This window comes from Talpa occidentalis, unplaced genomic scaffold (genome assembly GCF_014898055.3).
Source record: "Talpa occidentalis isolate TD23 unplaced genomic scaffold, MPIMG_talOcc4v2.1 talOcc4.8, whole genome shotgun sequence".
NCBI classification, from domain to species: Eukaryota; Metazoa; Chordata; class Mammalia; order Eulipotyphla; family Talpidae; genus Talpa; species Talpa occidentalis.
In genome coordinates this window covers 6,476,646-6,499,605 of record NW_023605194.1, presented here as the reverse complement: position 1 = coordinate 6,499,605, position 22,960 = coordinate 6,476,646, and the positions used below count along the sequence as shown (strand labels likewise).

At 43.9% G+C, this 22,960-nt stretch overlaps 1 long non-coding RNA gene across 1 annotated transcript; it reads right to left on the bottom strand.

The window, feature by feature from the left end:
• Positions 1-15,124: 15,124 nt before the first annotated feature.
• Positions 15,125-17,863, bottom strand: LOC119234354 (uncharacterized). Its single transcript, XR_005122595.2, has 3 exons — positions 17,733-17,863; positions 15,230-15,296; positions 15,125-15,146 (listed from the first exon to the last, which is right to left on the bottom strand). It is a non-coding gene; the product is annotated as an uncharacterized LOC119234354 (long non-coding RNA).
• Positions 17,864-22,960: the final 5,097 nt, after the last annotated feature.

Here is a 22,960-nt window from a genome sequence, read left to right as displayed (position 1 = left end):
ATAAGTCAGAAGAAGAGACAATATCAGACGGTGTCATTTTAGGTAGAATTTAGAGAAACCAAACAAAGAGTCAGAAAAAGCCAAACTTAAAAACTAACCTTTGAAAGCTGACCATAGAACTGAGGATTCCAGATTGGGAGAAGAGGGTGGGAAACAGGTGGAGAGGGAGCTCTGTGGACTATGGTGGTAGACTATGGGTGCTTTGGTGCTGGGTTACACGGTAATAACGCCTGAAGGGGGAATCTTATATCTTATATACAAACAATGATGTAAACCAAGATTGCCTCAATGAAAAAAAAAAAAAAAAAGAAAAGACTTCCTGCCTGTTGGCCTGGCGGGCGGGCGGCCCAGGCATGAAGGGAAGTGGCTGGGAGGAGGCTGCTCTCCCTGGTACCAGCTTGCAGGGAACTTGCATTTGTCTTTCCCTTCAGGGCCTGGCCATAAAGGCACTTCCCCCCACAAGAAACTCAGGCTTATTGTTCTGTTCCAACTGTCATTGTGAGCTGGAGTCTTCTTGCCAATTTGTTATCCCCATCTTCAACAAGTTTCATGCCTCCAAATTCTTTTCCTGGGGGAAATGAAATTCAAATAAAGTCTAGTGATTTCCGGCTCCCATTAAATGATGCTTCCCTCTGCCTTCTGCACCATGGGAAGGAATCGGTGCAGACCAGTAATGCACAGGAGGAAGACCGAAGCTTCCACTAATGTTATTCTAATGACTTCAACATGTCTCCTATGTTCCCTTAAGATTTGAGCTGATATTTTTTTTTTTAATCACCGGGTAAAATACAAGGTCGTGCTCATTAAAAGTTCCCCAGGAGTGATGAATGCCTTAGATGGCTTTAACTTGATGGGGTGGGGGGGGATAATTAAATTGAAACAGCAGTCTGACTTTCTCATGCGGATGGGTCGGTGGCCCAGGGTAAACCTTGGACTCTTTGTTTACATTTAAAGGTAATGACTAGTGTTCCCCCCACCTCCACCTGCCCCCCACAAACTCTTTCCTCATCACAACTGATGTGTTGACCTTGTGGCAATCACTTCCTTGACCTTCATCGTTTTAACACCTTTCTGTGCATCTCTAAACAATATGGCGTTATTTTCTTGTTTCAAAACTTTGTATGCGTGGAGTCCTACGTATATGTCCTACATATATGTCCTCTAATGATTCATGACATGCTCAATATTATATTTGTGAAATTCTTAGATGCATATGCCTGTTACCCTGCTTGCTGTAGTATCCCATTATAAAGCCATGCTGTGATTTATCCATTCTACCACCCTTGGGCTGATGGGCATTCAGGTTGTTTGCATTTCCTCCCAGGCTCACTCTTGCCCCCGTATTCTGGCATACTTGTGCAGACGTTTCTCTAGGATATTTTCCATTGAAAAAGTGTCTGGGTCATTAATTATGTGTAGCCACAAGTTTAATAGGGATGCAAAACTCTTTTTCCAAAGTGGTTGTGCTTTTTCACCACCCCATCATTAGTGGATTTGGAATATTTGAAGGCACCCTACAATTCTAACTGCAGGACCCCAAGATAACCCTGGTTGCCTGCAAACAGGGAGCCTCAGGTAGTCTTTGGAGCTTGCTTCACTCCTAGAAGTGCATCCTATTAGAATGTAAGCCCCATCCCACAGGATGGGAGAGCATCACACATTGTTTTTTAAAGATTTTATTTATTTATACAAGAACTGGGGTACAGGCCATATGCGCGGAAGGGTGAGAGGATGCACCAGAGGCAGAGTGGGGAACAGAACAGGCAGATCTTCTGAAATATACTGCTGAGGGAGCAGCTGGCAAGACAGGAGAGGTCTGCCGCGCCATGTGGGATTCTCACTGGCTGGCTGGGATCGAACCCGTGCTACAGAGGCTGTGGACAGCTTCACAGTGCAGTGCTCAACCACCTGCACCACCAAGGAGGCCCATCACACATTGTTAGTAAGAATCCCTGGTCTAATTTGGAAAGGCAGATAGATGATTTGATAGCTAATACATAGGTGTTTTTCCCTCCAAAATTTCAAATAAAGAAGTACAGTAGATAGGTTCTTGGAAACTGACTTTAATGACATATTACAGAATTTATTTAAATATAGACTAATTGATATAAGCAAGAGTTACATTCCTATGGAATATTTCTGGTTACCAAAAATCACCAAAATACTAAATAAAGACCCAAAACACTTCTGATATTCAACAAGAATTTATATTCATTCATTCATCCATCCATCCATCCATTTATACAATCCACTTACTCCAGTTAAGATTCTCTGGTGGGGCCTCCCTGGTGGCGCAAGGGGTTAAGCACTGCACTGTGAAGCTGTCCACAGCCTCTGCAGCATGAGTTTGATCCCCGACTGGTCAGGGAGAAACCCACATGGTGCAGCAGACCTCTCCTGTCTCACCCTCTGCTCCCCTCAGCAGTGTATTTCAGTCATTCCTCCTGTTCTGTTCCTTACTCTGTCTCTGGTGAATCTGCTCACCCCCTGCACCTCTGGCCTGAACCCCAGTTCTTATATGCATAAATAAATAAATCTTTAAAAAAAATGATTCTCTGGTAACTGGAGCCTTTCCTGGCTGCTCAGGCTGTATCACCCCTACACTCTCAACACACACACATACTCTCTCTCTCTCTCTCTCTCTCTCTCTCTCTCTCTCCCCCCCCCCCTCTCTCCTTCCCTCCCTCCCTCCAGGACAACTGAGACAATGAAACTCTAAAATTTTAGGGGCAAAAACATGTGGACTTGTCTGAAGCTCATTGGCTACTTACAAAGGCAGCTCCTAGATGAAGTCTGAAGAGGTTTTCATCAGAAAAAAAGAGTTTTGAATTTCTGTTAGTGGGTGCCTTCCCCTCCGAATAGCTACTCACCCTAATATTTGCAGGCTCTAGACTCTAGCTGGTCTTGGAGCTCTGCTCAATACTAGTTGCTTCTGATAAGACCCAGAATTTTCTTTCTGAAAGTAAACCTCAAAGGGAGAGAGAATTTTTTTCTCTCTCTTGTGCTTTAGGGTCTGAAACTAATGAAACTATTTAGTCTTGGTTTCAAGAAAACCAGCACTGTATCAGTTCAGGAGGTTTTTCCAAGAGAAGATACAGCTCTGTTTTGACCCTTTTTGCCCAGTGTGGGCAGAACCAAAGATCTGACATGACAGAAGAATTTCAGAGAATTCCATTACTGTCCTTTCATCAAGTAAATAAACCAAGCAGTACTGACCTCCTGCTCATTACGTCTTCTTCACCTCATATCTCTATTACCTAACACAGGCCTGGCACTCAAAAAAGTTGAATGACTAGAGAAGATGTTCTTAAAACCTTGAGCTGAGGAGACGTTTACCAAAATGAAGAAGCACAATTTATTAAAACTCCTATTCTTTAAGACTCAATCCTATCTGGTTACTGCCCTCACCAAAAAAGGGAAAAAAAGGTGGTGGTCTCAAGAAATTTGCCCACATCATTTTGTAAAGAAACATTAATTCGAGGCCTAGTTATGAGCCTTCAAAATATGTTATCAAATTGAGGTAACCACTAGCATGAAGGAGAGCTCCTTTCTTTCTCCTTCCTTGTCTGTTATGGTCAGCATTCCCCTATGTGTCTCCCGAAGTTATTGTTTGGAAGCTGGTGGCATTACTGAGTCCTCTGGAATAAAAATGCCCTTCTAAGCAGGAGTCCAGACTACAGGGCGATCACAGTGGAGGTTGAATCAACTACAATGAGAAGCTAATAACAATGAAGGAAATATCTGCTGAGACAGCAGTAAATCCTCTTCCCTTAATAAACCTCTGACAGAAAAGAATCACATGACATGTCAGTGCCCTGAATCTACAAATTAAAGCAGAGGCAGTGTCTTGTTGATGGATACTGCAGGTAATCAGATAATTGACCAGGCTTGGGCTGATAATAGATACTTTGGGCTAATTAGAGAAGGACCAATGAATTGAATTCAGATAAAAACCTGTGGATAAAAGCCACTCTAGAGAAAAGGGCAGGCAACTGGAGAAATGGAAGGAAATGGACATGCGGAATGGAGGTCACAAGTTCTAGTTAATGATTCATTTGTTATTCACTGAGCCAGGCACAGAAGCACCAAAACACAGGGAAACGCCCATGGATCTAAAATCCATGGGTCTAAGAGTGGGTTTGGAAAAAAATATTGAAAACTATATTTTAAGAAAGCCTTTATGTTTTGCCTTTGACTTCCCTTAAAGTGTGACTTGAGTATGGAATGTTCCCATTGGGGTAGGGGAGGCATTGGGAATAAGACCTTCAGTGGAACATGACTTTCAGAAATTAGGTCCCAGAGGGGGCTCATTTGATCTGAAGGGTACAATATGAATGGTTACATGTTCTAGGTACCAGGAGAATATGTTTTTGACCTCTCAGATAAGTAAGGCAATAGCTGTGTCACACTTTCCTCTGCATCCCATCTGCTCTTGCCCTACCAAAATGCATGCTCTCTGGTTTGGTTTACAAACTCACCCCAATACATGGAGAGCAAGGAGAGAACAAAGAGATACAGGCAGGCCACTCTGGATTGGCAGGAGGCAATTTAATGTGTAAGGGCACTTGCATATGAGGCTTGTCTTGGACAATTGAGAGATGAGTAATCTCCATACTCACTTGCCAGAATCTGAAAAGTTTATACAGAAACCATAACAGGGTCTAGACATTTATATCATCCATATGGGCTCAACAGCACATGACTATCTCAAGGCTGTGTCCTTGGGGCAGCTCCTAGTGAGAAGGCAAATGGACCCACATCTCAGGATAGGGGGTGAAGTGCCTGGACACTGTTGCAGCGAATATCCCCTTCTCATGCACCAGTAGGAGCAAAAGAATTGAAATTTCTTCTAATCATGAGTGTGCATGATTACAGGGAACTTGAAGTTATATCCCCATTAAATGCACATTGTCTAGCACATAGTATGTTCTCACTAGACACTCCGTCAATAGATTAGTAAGTTCATTCACAGATTTTTTAGATGATAAGTAAAATCATGTTTTATTTTAACTTTCATCTTTATGCTTTGTTTGAGAAAAATGTTATTGCTTCAGGTAGACTAAAAAGGTAGAGTGATTGCATATTAATAACCTAATCACAAGGAAAGCCCTAAACAGAGTGTAAGTAGTGCATGCAGATACAAGGCTGAGAGAGAATTCCAATTAAATTCACATTTTTCTTTCTGATGCCTAAGCTGCTCTGGCTCTGGGGTCTATTTCCAGGATGTATTTCATTATGCTAATGTTGTAAGACTTTCAGCTCTTATTAGTGCTATTATTTCCCTTTATACAGCTCCTTCTTCAGATGCTCTCAGGATGTTTTATAAGAGTGTACAGAATGGACATCACTTCCTTAAGTTTCACAAGAGGGTAGAAAATACTGAAGAAGAAAGGATTAAAAACTACTGCTTATTATTCCTGAGAGGAGTAAGAAGGAAGGCATGAAAGGATGGTAGGGAGAATGGGCTGGGAAGAGGAAAGAAAAAAGGAAAAGACAAAGGAAGGAAGGGAAAGACAGATAGTCTTCCCCTCTGCTCCTCTGTCCTCTCTCCTTTCAATTCTGCTCTGTCCTAACGCACCTCTGGCCTGGATTCTTCTTTTTACTTTAAATGGACTCTGTGTCGACCATGCAGTCTCTTTGCTTATCTCCTGTGGCTCCTTAATAGAGTCGCAGTGGCAACTCTGGGCCCTTTTATCTCTCTTCTAATAGTCCCCTCCCTGCTATGTTTCAAAGAAAATCATCCATCCTTTATTGAGGAAATTAAAATGTCCGTTTTTGCTTTGTTGTGTTTTGTACTGTTATTATTTTTTTACACTGATGCCTTATTGGGTTCCCCTATATTTCTGCTATAAGTGAAACCACCCGATATTTTTCTTTTTCCTTCTGGCTTATTTCACTGAGCATCATTCCTTCTAGCTCCGTCCACGTTGCTGCGAATGGCATGGGTTTATCTTTTTTGATTGCTGAGTAATATTCCACTGTGTATATATGCCACATCTTCTTGATCCAGTCATCTATGTTTGGGCATTTGGGTTGTTTCCAGGTTTTTACCTATTGTAAATTGTGCTGCAATAAACATAGGTGTGCAGGTGTCAATCATAAATCAGAGACATCCTGCAGGGAAGGAGGGGGGAGAGGGATCAGAGGGAGGGAGGCAGGAGCACAGGGGACTGAGGTGATGGTGCATGGGTGCACCGGTGAAGGAAACTATGGGGACTACACCTGACCGGGGTGGGGGGAAGCAAATATTGTTTAAAAATGAGCAATGATGTAAAAAATAAAAAAATAAAAAAGAACAAGTGAAATAAAGATACTTTCACCTAAAAAACAAAAAAAAAATTATTCATTTTGTCTTAAAAAAAAATTAAAATATCCATTGGACAATTGCAAATGACCCTTCTCTTTGCTAGATCATCTCTTTCTGTACATCTGGCCGCCCTCTTTCCTTGGTTACAGAAGGCCCCTTCCAGCTTGTCTTTCTCTTTCTTTTTTTGTTCCTGCTTTGACTTTCCTCTTCTTCCTCTTCCTTCCCTTCCCCCTCTTTGCTAATCAGCATCTTCTTCGTTTTTTTAAATTTATTTGTTTATGCATACAAGAGCTGGGGTACAGGCCAGAGGTATGGGTTTGGGGGGGTGGTGAGAGACTCCACCAGAGACAGAGTGAGGAATGGAACAGGCAGACTGACTGAAATCCACTGCTGAGGGGAGCAGCGGGCGAGTCAGGAGAGGTCTGCTGCACCATGTGTGTAGCTCCCTGGCTGGCCGGGGATCCAGCTGCAGAGGCTGCGGACATAGCGCAGTGCTTAACCCCTTGCGCCACCAGGGAGGCCCTAATCAGCATCTTCTTTACTGGCCATTTAATGGCACTAGGTGAAATTATTCATTTCATGAATTACCTCACTATCACTGAAATGTACAGTCAACATGTGGTACCATTACCTCTGTCTTACAGGAGAAGCTTTGGAGGCTCAGAGAAGTCAGGGGACATGTCCAAGGTTACACAGTGTTTAGCTGGTGATCACATTACCTCCTTCCCCTTGCTCTTGAAACATGAGCATGTTCTGATTATAAGTTACTGAGGAAATAAGTACACCACCTCATTTGGCACACTGTTCTAGTCCTCTCCCTTCTTTCATTGCTAATCTGTCAAGCAGGTGGGTTTCTATACTCACATCTCCTAGGCATCCCAAATGGCCTCCAGAGTCCTGACATCATTAGATGATGGCTCCAAAGTTCCCTGTGGCCACCTTCTCTCTAGATAAATGGACTTGCTGATCTTTCTCTTGAACCACTCTTAGCGGTTGATGCCAGCAATGATCTTGTCTTTGAAATCCTGGCTGCATACCTACCTGATGAAGCAGATTTCTGTGGTCATTCAGATGTGGTATAAGAAGGGACTCACCTCTGGCAGATAGGCCCCAAGTCCCTGACCAAAAATGTTCATTTCTTTTATGAGTCAAGAGGTGGGAAGCATCTTTTATGGAGTTAAAGCTATTTTTGTAGGAAAATAAATTATTTACCTTTTCTGAATGATACCTAAGCATTTGTGCTGACCATATATGTGTAAATATTAAGTATTAAGTCTAAAGGGCCTAGAGAACTAAGTAATATTTATATTTGTAAAAAAAATATAAAACAAAGTAACCCTGATATTATTACAGAGCTTTTGTATGTTTAGGGAATGAAGGGCGGCAGGAACAGGAGGAGTAATTCTCATCTTTATCGAATGGTTCAGGGGAAAAATTAATCTCCTGAGAATATTTTATATATAACTTTGACTGTGAGGTTTTCCTAATTACTCTCATAAGGGCTCAGCTGTGAATATCACAGAATATTTATTTTCTGTGAAGATTTCACAGTTTCTAAAATGAAAGAGTGGTTCCAATACAATTACAGATTTTGTTCTTCTACTACATGGCCCAGAGACAGTAGTGTTTCTGGTTGAGTAAAAGTGCAGTTGCTGGTGGTTTAGCATAAACCAAAAGGTATGGGTTGGTAGGTTCTAAAATGGAGTGTATACTTAACATTTACATAGAGCTTTACAATATCCAGAGCATGTTGATGCACATTATCCCATCTGCCTTCTCCCAACCTCCTGGCTAAGATGGAGATTCCGATCCCAATTTACAAATCAGAAAATAAAAGTTCTGATAGTTGACTGTATTGGACTGAGTCTCCATTAGCAGTAAAGACAACCTAGAGTCAACAGAGAGACCCCTGACCCTCCAGCCAAAGGCTAGTTCTCATCTGTCTTCCTCCAGTCCACTGTATGTGGTGATTAGTTTATTTCAGGGACTGGACTGTGGCTAAGTTGGTGGCACAAGCATGCGGACAACAGGTGTTCAGCTCACAAATATTAATGAACTGCACAGAAGGAGAAAATTTACTTCCCAATGAGGCAAAAACCTATTAAGTTGGTTTCAGAGGGCAGCATTATTCTGCTAAAAGGACGTAATTGGAACATGAGTCATTCTTGGCAGCCCCAATACAAAGGGCAGTAGGTATTTCCAAGTGGAACCTGTCAGCCTCTCTGGCCAGATGAATTTTCCATTGAGACAGAATCCCCAAATCCTGGAGGAGGTATTATTGGTATGCCCTGGTAATGTTCAAAGGGCACTTAGGAATCACCTATGTAACTTCTGGCTAAGGTACCAAAGTCTAGGCAGAGGGACTGATCTAGGAATAACAACATTAAAGTGTCAGAAGAATGGGAGCTTCTAACACTCTGAAATAAACATATAAAGAAGACATTTGGGGATGTCTGTCCAGTCACAGATCCCTGAGGATCACCACCCCCTGCACCACTCTGTACCCCATCACTCAGCCAGATCACTCTTGAATGGCAGAGCCCAGAACTGGTGAAGCTGGCATGGGAGTATGAAGTGAACTCTACACTTGGAAATAAACTCTACATTGGAAATAAACTTCCTAGGCTTACTGCTGCAATGGCCTCGTCTCCCCTCCATCCCCAGCAGCCACGTGTCAGCATCCTCCCTCTTCCACATCGACCATTGCACTGTGCATAGACCATATGGCAAAGGGGTTTAACCCACAGGGGCTGTGGAGTGGGACAGAGAGCTTGCAAACCGCAGCTCAGTTCCTGCGCAGCAGCTTTTGAAACCTTGGACATGTAATTTTCTCTCCCAGAGCCTCTATATATTTATGAATACATGGGGAAATTAAGGGCATCTGTCTCACAGGGAGACAGGATGTATTTCCTGAGATGACATCTATAACAAGCCTGCTGGTGTGTGGCACACAGCAGGACATCGTCACCATCTCCCTGATTACTCTCATTGAAGGTGAGGCGCGCAGATACCCAGCTACTCCCAGGCGGGCTGGGATGCCTGCCACAGTGGAGGTGTGATTTCAACTATTATTTTGGGGCAGGCTTCTCCTTTGGGAACCCAGCGTGTGTCCATGTCTGCTCCAGCAGTAATAAGGTAATCACTCTAAGGGAGAGGAGTGGCACAGAGGACTTCATGTTTTATACCCCAACATCCATTTAAGGATATGCAAGAGTTCTTTATGTCTGAGTAAACTTTAAAGAGTTAAAGGTATAGGCCAAGGAATGAGAAGTGTGTGGTGTGTTGTGTGTTTTGTATTTTATTGAGCTAACCTAGGTTTACATATACCTAGGTGTATGATTTAGGGGTATAGGTCCACACCTCTTTAGATGTTTGTTGTCACACCATACCCACCACCAAAGCCCCCATAATCTCCATTGGGCCTCCTTCCCGCTTTGCTCTGTACCCCTACTCTTCTCCTCTGGTAGCCTCAATTCTGCAGTCAGATTTCAAGTGTGTGTTTGGTTTGGAGAACCCTTTGTCCTTGACTGTAACCTGCCCAAGGCAGATGCCCAAACCTCAAACCTCTATCCGAGCCTGAAGCTCGGTAACTAGCTAGGTGACTAGCTTTTAGCTGACAATGCTGGAGAGACCACCATGTAACAGGCTACAAAGGTGCCATGCTGGCCCATTTATGAGTCGTTTTCCTCTGATTTGAAGAAGTGTGCACTGCTTCCAATTCAGAGACTACTCTAGGCATCATATTGATTTTATGCCCTCCCCTGCACCCCCACTCACATACCCTGAAACTGTGAGATTAATTGAATGGCTAAGACAAATTGAGTTTTATATATATCTATATCAGCCAATTTTCTAGTGGTCAGCACGACCTTTTGTGAAAGTGTCTGTTCAGCATTTGAAAGTGTATGTTTTCCAACATCTCATGATGAAATACATATCAGGAAGTAAAGCTTTACAGTGACTTTCTTTTGTGCTGACAAACTGAGAAGCATGAGCTATTCATTTGTCCCAGCGTCAGAAAATCACAACCAATTATGAATTCCAGGAATATCAAAATTGACTTATAACACTAATAGTCATGTTGATATAATTCCATTTAACTGGTTACTCAGCTCTTTTTGAAAGGCTTTATTAAGCTTGTTAGAGCATCTCAAAGGGAATCGGTTTCATTAAGCAACTAAACAATTAGAACTTTGAGTATTTAAAAAGATTACAGGCAGATAAATAGTGATGCAAAGTAGCCCTGAAATGCATTTGAGAATTCAGTAGGCAGAAACGAAGATTTGTAAAAATCCTTTCTAAGGTTGTATACTTTTCCCAATTACCATTAATGGGTTATTTTTTCAGTGACATTCATTATATAAATATGCTATATACTTATGTCATTTTTATAATGTTTTACAGATAAGATAAAAAAGAAAATGGACCATTTCAAAACAAACCCACTGCTAGTATCTTGCTTTAACTTTTCTAGAGGTTTGTATGCTGCAGCTGGAGGCTAAGAGCTTGGAGGTCCTGAGCTGATTCACTGGATTTATAGCCCAGCTCCATGACTTACTGACTCTGTTAGCTGGAAAATTCACTTGAATTTTGCTCAATTTATTGTCTTATCTGTATAATTGGGATAAAAATTGTACTAATTATATAAAAATGAGTAGAAATGAAAAACTAAAGGTCTGCTATTAATGGCAAGAATTATAGGTCTTATAAGTGCTTTACTCTTGAGACATTCAGACAACAATATATATTCATAGTAGATCTCAATATATTTCATAGTTCAACTTATTCTCTCAGAGAACAGAAACTCTCCTCCAAAAGTTTTATGGAGGAGCTTTCACACATTTGACTGATGTCCAACGGAGAAATCCCGATGGCAAACATCCCTGGCAGCTCTCAGAAGAGGCAGAGTAAATTTAGAGGGCTTGGCTCGTAGAGGTGGATGGAAAGTTAAAGCTGTGTTGAATCCTGCGCGCTGTCCCAATACTGAGGGTCTGTAGCACTGAATGCTTTGGTGACCCTCAAATCTCTTTTCTCACCAGGGGGACTTCCCAGGCAACTGAGAGATCGGCCCAGACTAGGGCACTTGGTCTGAGGTCTGAGAAAGAGGCACTGGCCAAGAGATTGAGAAAAGACCTCTTAAAGTCAATAGTGTGTTGCCATATTCACAAATACAGGGGAATAGAACATAAACATATCTCTCGGGGTGATACAGCTAAGCCACAGCTAGCGGGTCATGCCATCAACTAGTGCAGAGCCAGGGCTCACATCAGGCTGTGACTCAACCACAAAAGCAAAAATGGATGACCACCAAGTACGTGACTTTAAAGGTATGAATCCCATCCCCCCTCCCCACCCCGGACCTTTTAAGGAGAGCTTGCTCTTCTAGTTTAAAATTTTGATGGAATAAAAACCTGTATGCAATGGCACTCCCATAAAATAGTTACCCCTTGTTATGATGTGCGCTAGGGCAGTGGGCGCGTTACCTGAAATGCAGGCTCATGGGAGACCGACTACCCACTCAGGCTTCAAGGGAACTAATGCACTGTCCTCCCCTCTGCGTGACTGGCTCCAGCCTCAGTGACTCTTTTCTCCACATCACAGGGGGTCTCTTCTTGCCGGGGGTTTCCTGGCTGCGTCCTGTGGGGTCCTTGGGTCAGGAGGCTGTCCTAGGGAGGGGGGGGAGGCATTCAACTGAAGGCAGCCTTGACTGCTTTTGACCTTCAGACTGGAGCTTTTAGAGCACAAATTGACATGCCTGGTTAATTCTAATGTGCTTTTATGCCACCCCCCCTCACCCCTGCCCGCCACCAAAAAAGTCTTCCATCTTTTTATTCATCTGGGCAAAGAGTCCCGCAGTTCTGCCAGGACTGATGGAGGTGGACAGGAAAGGGGCTGAGGGGGAAGCCAGTCTGTCTCTCCACATATATAATATTCAGAGATTGGTAGATAGTGAACTAAAGTTACTGAATTCGTTTTAATATTCCTCTATCTGAGTGAGAACCTAAAACCCCCAAGAGTCCCCTCAACTACCCAGAGGGGCGGGATGGGGAAAAAGATGTTCTGATCGAATCCCTACATTATAAGGAAAGCAACTCTTCTGCATGTATCATTATTTTCCCATTATCTTAATGCCTCTGTTAATGAAGATTTTCAGAGCTCATTCATGCAGCCAAGCAGCTAGTTTCTCTCCTCCACCCTGTGGGTAGGGACCTGGCCTTGATGCAGACGTGGTGGTCTTCCTCGAATCAAAGTCTCCTGTCCCTCCCCACTGATCGGGCTGCAGATGCGCAGGTCTAAGGGTGAGAAGCAATTTCCATTTCTTCCACATGGGCTCCTCTCGCAGATCACCTTCCGTTTGTGACTTTGCTGCAGAGACAGCCCGTCAGGAGCTACCCCCTGTGCTGAGGAAGGCAGATGGGCACAAGGCTTGCAGGATGCTAGACAGCTCCTGCAGGCCACAGCGTGGGGGCAAGACCCCCCTCTGTGGAAGGACACAGCCTTTTTGATGTCTCGGCATTTTCCTACTTGATCTTCCGTAAATAAAGAAAAGTTTCAGAACTGCCAACTTGGCTTTTCTGGCCTCACCCCGTCCCTAATTTTGGAGCACAAAAAAGGGCAGAAATTATGCAACAAGTCTCTTTAAGAAAAGAGACCAGATCGAACATACTCCCAGGTAGCTCCATGGGAAAGGAGAGCAAGAGGGGAAGATGTAGCTGGATCTTGATGGGGGGCAAGAGGCTAAGGCAGGCGGGGCAGAGGGGCGGGGGCGCTTATGGGACTGGAGGGTATAAATGCCCTCAGTGCTGGCAGTGGCAGAGAAGAAAGAAAGAGAAGTTATAAAGGGGTGTTGTGGACTTTGCCTTTGGAGGCCTTGAGTGGTTGAGAAAAACCTAATGAAATGAAATCCCCAATCTAGGTTGCATCCTGCAAATGTGATTCTCTCGGAAACTCAGCACCTGGATTCCAGCTTTCAGATCAGAACATCTAGTTTGCTGACTTCTCTGTGTCCGTCTACGTTCCCAGAACCAGAGTCCACTAGTGGGGTGAGAATGCAGAGCTATAGGCTTCCAGCAGATGGAGGTGCAGGAGACATAATCCAGTCTCACACCCTATGCCCCCCCACCCCGTTCAGTCCAGTCCTACTGCCCCTCACCCAGCCTCTGCTGACAATTCAAACCTCAGGTCTGATTTAACGGTCTTCTAAGGATTGTAAATCTCACCCCTTGAATCAGACATTAGGGGCACTGAGCTCTTGCTCCCGAAGTCCCAGGTCTCTCTTCAGGAAATGGGTCACAGCAGTCCCTCTCTCAGAGCAACTATGAGGGGAGTGATGGCACAGGGGATGGGTTGTGCTCAGGAGGGACAGTGCCGCTTCTCATGACCCAGGGCCTTGGGGCTGAATCCACACGTTGATTCGATGCCCAGTCATTGGATGGGGAGGAGAGGAGGCAGGTGTAAGCATAAATATGAGATCTGACAAAAATGTGGCTTTAAAGTAAGTTCTGCAGACAGGCTAATACCCAACAGTGTTTAATTCATTCCAGGAAAGCATTTTCAAAAGACTGTCTATACCATGTAGACAGAGAACCTTGGCAACCCAGTACTATTGCAATCAATACCATTCCATTTATAATACTTTCAGGTAGTCACTTTAGATATATTTTTATTTAATGAACTAAATAAATATCTAAGTAAGTAAGAATATGTCATAGGAATTGGGAGTCTTAGAAAATCTAACTGTAGGGCCCCCCCCCCACCCCGGTGGCGCAGTGGGTTGAGCGCAGTGCTGTGAAGCTGTCTGCAGCCTCTGCAGTGTGGGTTCAATTCCCAGCCAGCCAGGGAGATTCCCACATGGTGCTCAGACCTTTCCTGCCTCTCCCGCTGCTCCACTCAGCAGTGTATTTCGTCAGTCTGCCTGTTCTGCTCCCCGCTCTGTCTCTGGTGAATTTTCTCACCCTCCCACACCTCTGGCCTGTACTCCAGTGCTTGTATAAATAAATAAATCTTAAAAAAAAAAAAGAAAATCTAACTGTACAAATAAAATAATGAAAAAGACTTCAAGAAAACACATTCCAAAATAATTACTTAAGAGTGGAGGAATTGGAGACATTTATTTTTCTTCTTTCTGAATGCCAGGATTTTCTAGAATAGAGCTTGCCTATCTTAGTCATAACAATCATAGTATGCCAGTATGCTGGACAGTTTAGTCCTTGGTTTGTGTGAGCACTTATGTCAATGATTCTATCCTTCACTGCCTCAGCATCTTCATCTTCAAAGCAAAGCAGTTCAGGCAGGTACCATGTGAAGTCCTTTCTTAAACGGACCCTATTATTCCAGAAGGAGAGAATTTCATTTGTCAGCAACAGTTGGCCACCCATTCAAAAAGCTTTTGCCTCCACAGCTAGATGATTTTCCATGGAAAAATCACACTTTTTGTTAACAACGATATGCATGTTGTCTCCAAAATAATAAACCAAAGAATGCCCGATAGATGTTCCAGGTTCTGGAAACCTTTGAGGTATAGCAGAAATCTCAAATTCTGACTTTGGCCACAAGAGGTTGCGTGTTATTTTACAGCACTTTTATGCCTGGTTTACTAAGTGAAAATTGGCACTTCACAGATGAGTTAGCATCCTTTGAGTCCATCCTCATGGTGGTGTGTAGGGTGCACTACTATTCATCGGATGCACACTGGTTGCTCATTTGTTCCCAGGTAGCTGCAATCGCTTGAGCTTGACTGAATGGTCCGGTGAGTCCTACAGACTGAGCTGTGGTTCCCATGCGCCGAAGAGCTTTTGTAATTTGCATACTTCATAAATATGAAACTACATCCCACAAGCTAAAAATAAAATAAAGTATTTGGAAATAGGCCCCAAGAACCACAGCAACCCTCAGAGAAACCCCAGGGATTGAGAGCCATACCTTTGGTGACTAATGAACCAAATTCAAGGTGAGTTTCTTTTTAATGTAGGTGCCTGTTGCTACAGTGCTATGGGATTCAAGAAAACAAAACACAACAAGAAATTCAGTAGATGTGACAGGGTCTGTAATACACAACATTTCCACAAAAGAGAACATTCACTGCACACTTGAAGACCATTTATATTAATCCTTGGAGTGCTGGATTTTTGTTGGGTGATGTGATGAAAAATACAATATTTAGAGCTCGGAGGCCAGGCATTATCCCTCGAGCTTCAGCTATTTCATCTGTCAAGGTTCTGTAGCTTGCTTTCTCCTTCCTTGGATCTCTTTAGGTTTCTTTCATTCGGTGATATGGTTTATAAAATCTCAGAAATAGTTTCTACATTCCAGCTATTTCTGTAATTCCTCTGAAACACTTTCTGGTCACACACTATCAACAGATCTCCATCTTAAGCTGGGCTTCTTGCCTGAGGATGAAAGGACTCAGGGGGGATGCCAGGGTTTCTCACCACTGTGATGACTACTTTGCTGGAGCATTTACATTAATAGCAGATCCTAGGTCTTAATTGTATGATTTAATCAAGGGAACAGGCCACCCAGCAATTCTGCCACCCAGCAATGTATACTGTGAGCTTGCTGCCTTGTGGAAGATGAAGTTGATTCCTGTAAGACTATATAACCCACATTTGGCACAGAATTTTTGTATATGCATGTGTATATATAAGCATATATACATGAGAATAGTGTGGGGAAAATATATGCATTTGCAAAAGCTTTTTAAGAGTATTTGGGGGGGCAGGGGAAAAAGATGGTGCTAGCACTCAGGTCCTTATAAGTGATAGTCAGGTTAAAAATAGAGCCGAAAATGGCAGAAACTCCATGTCTAGCTGCTCTGGATCCGTTGGTAGCCACCATTATCTATCTAATTTAGGCCAGAGACATTAAATACCCTGAGGGTCTTTGTGAAAAGGTTTTCCTCCTTGAGAAATAAGGGAAGGAGACTCACCCTTGCCCTGGACTTTGGGACTCAGAACGTAGCAGAGGCACCGACTCTGTGTCCACACACCACTGGGCAGCAGAGTCAGCCCCAGGAATCAGCTCCCTCTGGCCTTTTCATTATGTGAGAATAAAAATAACCCTTACTGCTGACGTGCATTGGCTCTGCTTTTAGGTAACTATTCCCCACCATCAAAACCATCAGTAGGGGATTCTCCCTCAACCTCCACGCGCTTGCTCCCTGCCTTCCCGCTTCTCCCCCTTTGTCCCAGAATAACCCCTGGGACACCAGTATACTGCCAAGAAAAATGATAAAAAGTCAATCTTTCCTCAATTCCTCCAAATGCACTGCTCCCATGTGACCAGCCAAGGTACATGAGGGCCCTAAATCAAATCTCTTCAGAAACCCCGATCAGGGAGGGCAGGGGAGAGGTGACCTGCACAAGCCAGCAAGTCTTCAGGACAAGCAGGAAGGAATGACCGGTGCAGGGGGCTTCATGACATCAAAAAGCTGCCCAGGAAGCTGTTGGCAGCCCCAGAGCTGCCCCTGGACCCTCAGTGGCACCCATGCATGTACGGTTGGTGGCATTTCCTTCAAATACAGAGAAGCCTCTACAGAGTGAGGCTGAGTTGCCATTGGCAACTGCTGTATGCAGTGTGGTGGCTGTTCTGAGACAGGGAAGCAGCTGCAGGGAGCTGGCCCTGCAGCCAGACATGCAAATCTGCAGGCTTTACCTTGATAAATGGGGCTCTGCAGGCCTCCTGAGGTGCAGGAACAGACTCCGCAGAGGCCCAGGCTATGAGGGACTGCTGAGATGCCAGCTTGGGGACTTGGTAGCTTGGATGGCCCTGGCTCTCTATATCTCTTCTCTTGACTTGCCCTGAGGTCTGTGTGGTAGAAAAATAATTTGTTTCTGTTTTATTCACCCCTCACTGTGGAAGGAAAATAGCTTTCTCTCCCTGGGAGATGCGGAGAGAGTGAAGGCCCCAAATCCAGAGCCGATCCAATCATAGTCCAGCTTTCACAGGGGCTGCTGCACAGGCCACCTGGCAGGGCCAGTCACTCTCCACCCATCAGCAGGTGGCCACCAGGCTGGCCAGTCACTGACCTGCCGCTCTGTCAAAAAGTGAAACTCTTCTAGTTATGGGCATTAGGGCATGATGCTTAATTTGTGTATACTGGTATTCTCGAGTTTTCTGAAAGGCTTCACATGTCTTGCAGACACTTAATAAATGACAGCTTCTCTAATTCTTTGTGTTTTGTGTATCTACACAGCACAAAATGAGTGGGAATAGAGCAAAAGAGGGTCAAGTTAACCATCGACAAGTTGATTTCCCTAACTCAGCTGTCAACCTTGCTTGTATGAAACCATGGCTAAATTTCCACAAAGCAGAGCCCACAAAAGCCTTGCCATTGTGATGATGACCACAGCCCAAACCATTGAAAGTGACAGGCCCAAATATTGGCCTCATTTAACCCTCACTTCCCTATGCAGTATGTACTTACTGTGGCTTGTACTCATTCCTCCTCATTCCCAGGTGGTAAGTCACAGGGCCAGGACTTAAAGGTGGTCTGTCTGATGCAGGGCCTGGATATGGGACCACCACATTGTCCTGTTAGCTCTGAATGGCCTTGGGAAGCCCCATCTTCCCCTACCCATCCCTACCTTGGCAAGTGACCTTTAGGAAGGTAGTTGATTGACAGACTCCATTATTTGCCAGGCAACTTGAGAGGGCAATCAAAGACCCATAAAAAGCCAGCAAGTTCTTGGAGGAAGGAGCTCCTCAAAGGTCATCAGCAATAAATTGATATCAAAGCCTCCACCTAGCGTGGCTGGTCCCAGGGTCAAACACCTGCACTGCTGCTCACACTACTCTCCCTGTTTCTCTAATGCAAATCAGATTGGAATTAGATTACATTTTGGCTAGTGTATGTGTGTGTGGCTATGTGTGTATGTATAATGTTAGAACATAAAATGATTTGTATGATACAGGTAAGAAATGTTACTGTTTTTATGAACTCAGCAATTCTTCATGGCTATCCCATTACCAGGAGATCTACACTTTAAGGTCTAACCCATACCTTATAATTCAGTAATGTAAATGAAGCCCCTATCACAAAACTTTTCTTGCTATACCAACCCTCATGGCTGACTATAAATTACAGAATTGGGTACTGGAATGACAATCTTAAATTCTAGGTAAGGGACTTCACAGAAAGGGAAATTAGATAGGATAATACAATCAACAATGGCAAATATTCTACCAAGTAAAAGAGGTGCCCAAAGACCTATCATACATACCTGGGTCTGCACTGGCCCCAGATTTTCCAGTCAGCAAAAGAATATGAGACTTTCCAAAATAATCCTAGAATCAAACTTGCTTTCCAGGCTTTTTAGACTCTTAGCTACTTTTAAGAGAATCAGTGTGTGTGAGTGTGTGTTGAAGAAGCTAAAGTGGATACTCCAAGCTACTAATACAGAGGACATTGTAAGAGGAATTTAATATTGCTTTGTGTACATCCTCAAAACAGAACAGCTTTGTGAATGAAACATTTTGAAGATCTAAGTACTTAAATTCAAAATGGCACAAAGATCAAACCTTTGTAACTCAGTCATTTGACTGGAAATGTCTACCCTGCCTGCATTTGAGCACCACAAGTCAAACATTTATTCTAAAGCTTCCTAAGTTGTCAGCAATACAAAAATTGAGAAATCCTGATTAAAACAATCATGTGCAACCCAACCCTTAAAAAAAACCCACTTTATTCTGCCTTTCCTTTTGGTTACACACCATCAATACGACTTCATTTTGTTTAATTCAAGATAAAAGATGTGAAAACTCCATTGACTAAGCGAGGGAATGATCCACTCTAAATCGTTAGTAATTATAAAGAGCATGCATATTTCATTGTGTGAGACTAGCTATAAATTCATTTTTTAGGCCATCCATTAGTGAGACTTATTGGCTGTGTGCATTAGTGGCTGTGTTCAACACATGATTCGTATTTTAAAACTCATATTTACTTCTCAGAAGCACCATGGAAGTGATTGTTTTGTTTATGCCGGAAACTTGATGGTGTGGTTCCCAATACATGGTTCAGACACACTCATAGGGCTGGGATAGCATGTGGAACCACCTCCCGTGTGTTTGCAGGATTATAGACTTTATCCCCAGGCAGACAATGCATTCCACCGGCACCTCCCTCTGTTCTATAATAACAGAAGTAGAGTGGAAACAAGAACTTAGCTCTTTAAAAAAAAAAAAAAGAGAGAGCTAGGGCAAGGCCACAGGTGGTGGAGGGCGAGAGGATTCACAGAGACAGAGTGGGGAGCAGAACAGGCAGACTGACCGAAAGCACTGCTAAGGGGTGCAGCAGGGGAGACAGGAGAGGTCTGTTGTGCCATATGGGTATCTCCCTGGCTGGCCGGGAATCAAACCCACACTGCAGAGGCTGCGGGCAGCTTCACAGCGCTGCGCTCAACCCACTGAGCCACCGGGGAGGCCTAGAACTTAGCTCTTATGGCCTGATTATATGCCCCCCCTACCCCATTCACATGTTAAACCCCAACTCCCAATATTTCAGCTGGTGAATGTAATTAGAGGTGGGGTCCTGAAAAAGGTAAATAAGTTGAAATGAGGCCATTAGGGTGGGCCCTAATCCAATCTGATTATTGTCTTTAATAATCATATAAATAAATCCTATTTAATTATAATCAATAAGAAATTAAGACACATCAGAGGAAAGACCATGTGAGGACATGGCTAGAAGACCATGTAGAAGTCAAGAAGGGACACCTCAAGAGAAAGCAAACCCTTCAATGTCTAGGTCTTGAACTTCCACCCTCTAGAACTATGGAAAAATTAGTTTCTATGGTTTACATCACCCAGTCTGTGTGGGGTATTTTGTTACAGCAGCCCAAGCAAACCAGTGCATCTGCCTATAATCCTTTGGGGTTGAGAGAGCTCTAAATGATGATTCTTTTTTTTTTTTTTTTTTTTTTAAATTATTCTTTTGAGTCCTAGCACAGTACTCTTTTTTTTTTTTTTTTTTTTTTTTTTTTTTTTTTTTTAATAGAGGCATTTTATTTATTTATTTGTTTGTACATGCACTGGGTACAGTCAGAAGCGCGGGAGGGTGAGAGAATTCACCAGAGCCAGAGCAGGGAGCAGAGCAGGCAGAAGGACCAAGGTACACTGCTGAGGGGAGCAGCGGGCGGCAGGAGAGGTCTGCGCGCCATGTGGGACCCTCCTCCGGTGGCCAGGGAGCAGCCGGGGATTGAACCGGCACCGCAGAGGCCGCGGGCAGCTTCGCAACCCAGCGCTCAACCACTGCGCCACCGGGGAGGCCCCTCTAAATGATGATTCTTGAAGCATGATCAGTGTGAAGTTGATGCTGGCCATGGAGGGCAGGTTGAATCTAGCCATGTCTTGATTGTGGCAATGAGTCATAGTTCTGTTGTGTTTTCATGAGTTCTGATTGGGACCCCCAAGAATTTTCTGATTCCCTGCAGGAGGGTGTGCCCTCAGACACCAGTTATTTCAAAAGAGAATTTGACCAGCCTGTAAAAGGCATGTCTAGGACAACTGGGGAAACTTGAATGTAAGTGGTTCACTAGGGGACACGTGTGCTGTGAGATGTGACCATGGTGGTGGTTAGATAGGAAAAGATCTTACTTCTTGGAAGTATATACAGAAAAAATTAGGTGAAAGATATTGTCTGTAATTTGTAATGATTCAGCAAAAATGTTGAGTAAACAGACAAAAATATTCAAAGTTATGCCAATTGGAGCATCCTGGGTGGAAGGAGGGGATCCTGCCACCCCACCCCAGAGAGAAATGCAATGATGCAAGGTAGGAATGATGACCTCAGCTCATGCTGGTCGGCCTGCTTACTCTCAGGGGTATAAGAACATGTGTGATTTTAACTTTTCCAAATCTTTCATCCCCAAAGTGGTTTTAATATTAAAAGTTTTGCAATTTTTCAGAGCCCAAAGATTTCTAAAGTCTGACCAACTGCACAGAGGACATTTGAGGGAGCTGGCAGGGAGCTGGGGCCCAGGACCATCATTCACTGAGTGCGAGACTTGACCAAGTCATAGAACCTGTGGGGATGCAGGCTCCCCTGTGGAGGCAGGGCTGGTAAGCCCTTCCTCAAAGAGCTGTGATGGGGGCTCCACCCATGCCCCACACCTGGGCTTGTGTGGGACACGTTGGAAAACCAATAAATTGATTGGCCCTGGTAAGGAAGGAGGAGGGAAATTTGATTTTCTCCCCAATGTTCAGAAAAACAAAGTATCCCTCAAAGAGATCTGACTATGAACTTTACTGCTAACCTCTCACGCCCGTGGCCAGATGCATTCCCACATTAATGGTGATGGAAACCCAAGGGTGTCCTGGAGCAGCCCTGTGACATTTACCTTGTAGAAAGAGCTTTTAAAAGAATATCAATAGAAGCAGTTTGCTATTTTTAGTTGGTCCAACCTGTGTTTATGGACAAAGGAATTTCAACCTAATATAAATTGAGATTCATGTTTCTGTCACTTCCAATTTTGAACCGAAAAATAATGATTTATCAAACTAGATACTATAGGCCAAGTATCACTGGACAGTATTAATTTTCATCTTCAGCACAAACTGTTGTAGTGGGTAGCACTGTAGAATTATTCCCCATTTAACAAAGGAATGGATAGCAGAGCTTGGTTCTGGGGCTTGGAGGTCATAGCTGCAAAGGCCACACAGACTTTGCTGAAAAGCACGGTCACCTTGTCATGACCAAATGCCACCCCCATCCTGGTCCTACTGCCTACCAGCCATAGAATAGGGCTCAAGAGCTCCTGATCCCCTGGATCTTCCCATTAACAGGAGAATGTCCGGAGAGGACGGAGTGAGTCCACGGGATACAGAGGGTTGAATGAGCTAATATGTTAATAACATGTCAAAGCATCTGGGCAGCTGTGGCACATGTTAATGTTCCCTGGAGGGAGGCCAGCTCAGCAATTGTAACCTGGCTAGCTACCCTGTGTGCTGCCTCTTGTGAATGAAGACACTCGGTTGGTGCCGCCATTCTTCGCTCACCCACGTCATTATCAAGAAAGGGCTGGAGCTGGGCTTCTGGCCCCAAAGACCACCTCTCAGCCTGGCTGGCCTTTGGGCTGACTTCATAGAAGGCTTTTCTCTGGATACCTGGCTGGTGTAGACCCCGCTGTGTCCCTGGCTGGCTCTGTAGGTGTGTGGTCTGTGCATCAGCCCCACCGTTGTCACATCCACCAAGCTCATCAGGGCAAGAATTCAAAACTCTGGCTCTGGGCCTTCATGGTGTTTGTGATCCTGAGAGCAGAGTTTGTCATATGTGAAGAGGGAATTCCCAGGATTGAGACTATCTTTTAAGGTAGAATTCAGCCAGAAATGCCCAAGAATAAACCAAGTCTCAAATATCACACTCTAGGTGCATAAACAACTGTCAACCCCCTCCCACGTGTATGGCAGTAATATTTGATGGATGGACTTCGGTTGGTGTGGTTTTAAAAATGTTTTATTATGTGTGTTCAGCACCAGGGTTTCAGGGTGGCTTGGAATATAGGGTGTGAGGGCTGTTGTGCATTGAGATGTCACAAAGCACTCAAGAAACGATTCAAAGAAACAAAAGGAGGGAATGATTCCTGAAGTAAAATGGGGAGTTTCTTCTAACCATGGGCATAAGAGCAAGCAGTTCCTTCCTTCTTTCAGCCCCTC